The following is a 7,569-nucleotide window of genomic DNA, read 5'->3' on the forward strand; positions in this document are numbered from 1 at the left end:
TCTCAATCTGTGATTCAGAACCTTTTCCAATCAAGAGGTTGTGAGTTTTAGTCACCCCAAGAGCAAGGTGGGGAGTTCTTGGAGGAAGGGAGCCGGGGGTCTATCGGAAACAACATCTCTACCCAAGGTAGGGGTAAGGTCTGCGTACACACTACCCTCCCCAGACCCCACTAGTGGTATTATACTAGGTTGTTGTTGTTGTTGGATCTGGTTCCATGTCTTGTTTCTATTGCTGTCTCGAAGTCATGAGGCAAAAGCTATGGGAACGATTAATTCATTTCTATTTGTACTGAGTTTAAACTAGGGATACTTAAGTGCATGCAATTTTTGGTCATCAATCTAAACTTGGGCAAGTCGTTACAAGTGGGTTTAAAGTGATTTTGTACAGTAGATTGAAGTTAAAGCTGATAATTAGATCATGCCACGAGACAGCGATAAAATGACACGTTCAATGAAATTGTTTGGTGTAAATAAACTGCAAATGAAATTGCTTGGTCTAAATAATTTTTTGAATAGATTGCTGTGGACTTTGTGGTTTATATTGGTTAGAAGGTTTGGAGGAAGATTTTGACTTGTTCTCAAATTTAGCTTCTTCACGTTTTTGAAGGAACATTATGTTAGATTAAAGTGGAATATTGATTGGGACATGATTACTCTATTGGATAGGGAAGTAACAGTGGTCCATTTATCTATTTAATTAAAAAGTGCACATGTTAACGTCAAGAATATGAAGGTCTCTTGACATAATGATCTTACTATTTTTGAATACTAATCTACTTTCTAGTACGTAAAGGTTAGGTATACGCCTTCTATCTCGAATCTTGGCCTAATAAGTTTTGATCCCTTTTAGTTTATTTATCTCTCTCTAACCATTATACTAAATTTATAGTTTTTTCACTTCTAATTTCTGCCAAATTTTTAGCCTTCCAAATCTTAAAAAGTCTTAACCTGATTTGTTTTGTGGAATCATTTTCTTTTTCTTTCTACTGATCTCTTTCTGATGTAAAGATGCATTGAATTCCAAGTTTACTGTTCTGCAAATAAAATTACTTTACTGTTCAAAATGGAACGACGTGTAAATCTGGTCCATTTTGAACTAAAAAATAAATCATACAGTTTCATATAAATAAAGAGGTGATGATTCCAATTTCCAAAGCAGCCAAACACTACCCTATTTGTGTGTTGGGCAAATGTATTGGAGTACTATTAATAAATAATGACAAGTATTTTAATAAAAATAATAAAATAAAATGACAATCCCTGGACAAAAAGAAGCAAACTGATAGACATAGCTCATGAAGTGGCTAAGATCAAGCAATGACATATACCCATTATTTGTATTTCAGCTAAACATGAGAATGGAAAAGCAATTATTACTTGATCTTTTGTCTTAAAAAAATATCAACTTAAGAGGAGATCAAGAAATAAAAAGGAAAAAGAAATGGTACAATCTTGTGGTCAAGAGGCAACAATTGAAATTAAAGTTTACAAATTCAAATTTTAGCTGTCTTTCTAGTTGGCTAAGTTGGGGCCTTCTTCCTTGTTAACCTCATATGCAAAATAATTTCTATTCACCAGATTTGCTTGAGCATTTAAATATTTATAAGTAACTAGTCTCAAGCTACGCGCGTTGCGCGTGTACTTTGTCTTATCGACTATGAATTTATTTAAAAGTTGTGTTTAAATTACAAAATAAAAGTGCAAGTTCCTCAAAATGATTATGAATGCTAGATCGTGTGTAACTAATTAAACAAAGAAAGAAATTGTCTCAAAGAAGTTCTCAAATATCAATCAATAGTCCAACCTAAAATCCGTTTCAACTTTATAATTTCATAACTTAATTTCACAAGTTATTATGCTTCCTTTTTAATTTGAGGAAGAACTCATATAAGTACAAGTAATAATCTATGAATTTCAAACGATCACATAAACCAAAGTGCAATGAAAATCCGAAAAATACATTAAAAAAATACTAAAGCAAGCTAGCGAGAGAATTTAAAACTGATGGATGGCTCATGTATGACATATTTACTCAAGAGAATGAGTAATTAGAATTAGAACTGAAAGTGTATATTTGGTTTTGAAGTGTTACTATTCAAGTGGAATTAATATTTGAATGATTCTATTATTGGCTAACTTTTAAATATATGAAACATTAATTATCTCTGGGCAATGTAAAATCTATTTTAAAGTGTTGCAACACATGTATTCCGTCTTAAATTGAAGGGCATATCCTCTAGTTTTTACGAAAAATATAGTCATTTATGTAACGTAATAGTAATACGAATTTATTATATGCTTTTATCACGATTCTTCAAGGAGCCGTCTAGTTAGCACAAATTTATTTAAAAAATGAATCTTTCTTTTACAGATATCGTGAAGAGGTTGGTCATATAGTTCCTAGAAGAAGAAAAAAAATAATAATTAAGTGACAATATAAAATTTAAAATGGCTAATATTGCGTGAATATTTTTCAACAAATAATTTAATATAAAAATTACCGAGAGCCAATTGTTGGAATTGATGAAATTAATGTCAACTCATTTTGAATGCATTTTGTCTTCTATTATTTCATCCTCATCTCCTTAAGTTTGAAATTTAAGTAATTTAACTCTTAATACTTTATTGCAAGTGGTTTTGTTCTATTTTTTTTATTTCTTTCATCGCCGGTGGTCTTTTTGTGAAAATAAATTAAATTTATACACCCTAAGTTTTTCTGTAAACTGGAAATAATTTTACTTATGTCACAAATTTGAAAAAGAAATAATTGTTTTATATTCAGATTCTTAGTGTTTGCTCATATCGAATAATCAATTGTAAGTAGATTTCTTTTCAATAACAATTCTCTTTTTCAAATAGTTTAATCTTTTGGGTAAAGGGATAATATTATTTTTCTTTTTCAAATAGTTAAAAAATCGAAGGTGGAAAACATTCATGCAAACATGTTTCCAAAAAAAAAAAAAAAAGCAAAGGAATATTTTTTTGTGAATCGCAGAGAGTTATAATCACTATATATCAGAAATAAACTATATAATTCGAAAACCCTCCTAGAACCATATCTATTTTTTTTTCGTCAAAAAAAAGTATTTATATTTAGCTCAAATATGTCTTATTTGAAAAAGTTAAAAAAATCATAAATTATCATATTGGAATAATTGATAATTTTGAGTATATAACTTATTTTTCAATATTCTGAATACATGTAATAATTAATTAAAAACCTTTGAAAGCTAAAGATATAATACATAATAATATTATTAGTGAAATAGTCTTCTACATTTAGAAATATCTCAATATAATAAATTGAAATGTAAAAAAATTATTAAAAAGTGGACCACCTTCGTTATTATCGAGAGCCTCGTACTTCCTGTTTATTTGATATATTTTTTTTTATTCTTTCCTTTACTTATTCTGCTTATAATTTTTACATAATTTAAGTATAAAATTTATATAAGGTAAACTTTTAATGTTTAAAAGTTCTATCAGGACTTTCTATATAGTTCAAATAAGAAAAATTTTAATAAGAAATTTTTTAGTTAATTTTAAATTTTTAGAAATTAAAAAATAATTAAATGATTATTTTTTTTAATGAGAATTATATTTGAAAAGGATAAAAAAAGTGAAAGATATTTCGCTAAGCGCTTTCATATTTTTAATATAATGTAAGATGTAAATAATCTATGTCTAGAAAGGTGGGTCTTCTCATCACTACCGAATGATTAAAAAATAAAAAGGAGGTTATGCACAAGGAAAAACTGATAAATTAATAGTTCTAATAAGTTTAGTGATATTAACCAAATTGGAGGTTACCTTTTCTTTCATTTTTCAATTCTAGATGTATCGTGCTAGTACTTTATTTTGAGTTATTGTGGACTTAAAAAGGAGGGGCAAGTGAAGGGGCGTATGCAACCTTATAATATCGGTTCAATTGAACCCATAACTTTCGATGTGGAGTATAAATTTATATGTCAAAAATCACTACAATCACAATAAATTATAGATATGAACCCATAACTTTAAGGATATAATGAGTTATGTAGTAAAAACCCTAAAAGTTGAACTCATAGAGTTTAAATCTTCGATCTGCCTCTGGGCAAGTGCACATATAGTTGATTTTGGGACCATTATTTAAATTATAGTCATCATTTTTTAAGTTTAATCACTTCATAACTAACGTTAGACATACGTGATAGAAGTTATTAAAATTTGCATTTGAAGTCCAATTATTATGCCTACCAAGGTCAAATATCAAATATAACAACAACAACAATAACAAACTTAGTGTAATCCCACACAGTGGAATCTGGGGAGGGTAGTGTGTACACAGACTATCTCGTGGAGATAGAGAGGGTGTTTCCAATAGCCCCTGGCTCAGTGCAGCCATAGCACAATAATAATGAAAAATAAACGGCCAGAAACAAAAATGAGGAGCCATGGAAAAGAAGCATCGAAAACAACAAGATAGTAAGATAACCAAAACGAAAGCAACAACAAGCAATAATAAGACTAAAAACAAGACGAGAGTATGTACTAATCTACTAGTAAGACCAAGAAAAACAACTCGGCCACTTAACCTTCTACCCTAATCCTCGACCTCCACACCTTTTTCTGTCAAGGGTCATGTCCTCGGTAATCTGAAGCATCACCATGTATTGTTTAATCACCTCACTCCAGTACTTCTTCGGCCTACCCCTACCGCTCTTTATTCCCTCCAAGGTCTACCTCTCACACCTCCTCACTGGTGCCTCTGTGTCTCTCCTCTTCACATGTCCGAACCATCTAACTCTAGCTTCTCGCATCTTGTCCTCCATAGGAGCTATGCCAATCTTGTCCCGAATAACTTCATTTCTAATTCTATCAATCCTGGTATGCCCGCACATACATCTTAACATTCTCATTTCAGCTACATTCATCTTCTGGACATGTAATTTCTTAAATGGCCAATACTCAGCCCCATACAACATAGCCAGCGTAACCACCGTCATGTAGAACTTACCTTTATATTTTGGTGGTACTTTCTTGTCACATAAAACACCAGAAGCAAGCCTCCATTTCAAACACCCCGCCCCAATACGATGTGTGACATCCTCATCAATCTCTCCATCCTCCTGTATAACTGACCCAAGATACTTGAAACTTCCTCTCCCAGGGATGACTTATGAATCCAACCTCGTCCGTTTCATGAGTCGCATCATTGAACTTGCACTCCAAGTATTATATCTTGGTCATGCTCAACTTGAAACCTTTAGATTTTAATGTCTGCTTCCAAACCTCTTCGAGAAATTTTTATCATATACAGAACGAGGGCGACCCGTGTAAATACATCGCTTTCTCAGTAGCAAAAACGCTTCTCTTTGTCCTATCATTAACATTGTCTCACGTCTCGTCAATCAGCACAATGTTATATACAAATAGCATGCACCACGACACCTCCCTTTGAATGTGGCGCGTCAATGGGTCCATTGTGAGGGCAAATAAAAAAGGGCTGAGGGTTGACCCTAGTGCAACCTCATCACAACTGGAAAGTGATCTGAGTCCCCTCTCACTGTCCTCGCCTGGGTCTTAGCTCCTTCATACATATCCTTAATCTCCCTAATGTATGCCACAGGTACCCCCTAACCTCCAAACACCTCCGCAGAACCTCCAAATATCAAATATGTATGTTTGAAATTCTACATACAATTTTTTTTGGAAAGTAATAGAATGTTTAGTCAAGCTTCTAAAATCAACTTATTTTGAAAAGTGTTGTTCTCAAAAATACTTTTAAAAAAATTACTTTTGGTGAGAAATAATTTATGTGTAATTAATTAATTTAAAAAATACTTTCGACCCACAATTAGTGTTTGACCAAGCTTTCCAAAAATATTTCTAATAGCATGTTGACCAAGCTTCTAAATCAGTTTTATTTTAAAAAGTGCTTTCTAAAAAAATAATTCTAATGAAAAGTAGTTTGTGTTTGACTAATTAATTTGAAAAGTACTTTTGAGCAACAATTAGTATTTGATCAAATTTTTTAAAATATTCTTCTAAGTATATTTTTCTCAAAATTGCTTTTCAAAAAAGTATTTTGGGAAAAAAAACTATTTTTTTTAAATTTCTCAAAAGATGCTTTTGCTTCTACTCGAAAGCACTTTTTTCCCTTCTAAAATTTTGGTCAAACATTATACTACTAAAAAAAATACGTTTGGCCAAAATAAAGTACTTTTGGTAGAAAAGAAATTTGACCAAATAGGCTATAACTGTATTTTTGTCAAAAGTACTTTTTTAAAAAAAGTACATTTTTGAAGAAACTACTTTTTCTGCTTCTTAAAAAGATCTTCTACATTACTCAAAAAAAAAATCATTCTAAGAATTTGACCAAAATTCCTTGACTTTAGAAAAATAGTACTTTTGACAAATACAATAATATACTTTTAGCTAAAATAAAACTCTTGACCAAACAAGCTACAAATATGTGTTAAATGGCACTCTAAACACTGGTTAGGAAGAGTAAATGACAAAGCGATTAGGGGAACTTTCGGAAATAATTATTGTTTGGAGGTTTATTGCGGGGCTTAACTATAATTTAGCTAATTACATTTCATAGCTACTAATTTCTTATATATTTTACATTATATTCAATTTCACTATATTGAATTCAGTTGCATTCATACAACAAAAAATCAAGAAATATGGTGTATATCGTTGTATTAAATTTGATTGTATACAATATATTCAATTAGGCTATATTTATTTTAAACTATTTTATATTGTATTCAATTTTACTGTATTCAATTCGATTGTATTTTAAAAACAAATCACAAATACAGTGATATTCTACTGTATTTATTTGTAGTTACTTTTACATTGTATTCAACTTACTGTATTTAATTCGACTGTATTCAAACAATTTTTTTAAAAAAAATACAAGGATCTGCCACAAAAAATAATGTCACGACCCAAAATTCCAATCACGGGCCGTGATATCGCCTAACACCGCTTGCCAGGCAAGCCAACACACAACTGATAAAAATATAGAAGAAACGATATTTTACGACTAACAACATGATAATACGAAAATAAAAGCATTTCAAAAGTAAACAAGATAGGTCTAAAACCAACAACTACACAATCCATCGCAAGATGTGGTGTCATAGTACATGAGTTTCTAGAATTTATTTACATGCACTGTTCTGAAAGAATATACAACACTGTCTGAAAAATGGATACAGTACGACGGAAACAAAAAAAATGACTCTAAGGCATGCGAACGTGAAGCAGCTTTACCTTGAATCACCGTCTGGTATCCGCTAAGTACCTCTTGGGACTCCGTTGTTACCAATGTCAAGATCTGCGTGAGAAGTGCAGAAGTATAGCATGAGTACAACCGACCTCATGTACTCAGTAAGTATCTTGACTAACCCCGGTAAAGTAGTGATGGGGTTTTAAGTCCAAAGATACTAACTAATAAAACAAGTTCAGTTAAGTAGGCAACAGAAACAATACTAGAAATAACAAGTAAATTACGAGAATAAATATGAGAAGTAGTAAATGAATACCTAATTGAAATCACAGTCAATTTTCTCAATA

This window comes from Nicotiana tomentosiformis, chromosome 7 (assembly GCF_000390325.3).
Source record: "Nicotiana tomentosiformis chromosome 7, ASM39032v3, whole genome shotgun sequence".
Lineage (NCBI taxonomy): Eukaryota > Viridiplantae > Streptophyta > Magnoliopsida > Solanales > Solanaceae > Nicotiana > Nicotiana tomentosiformis.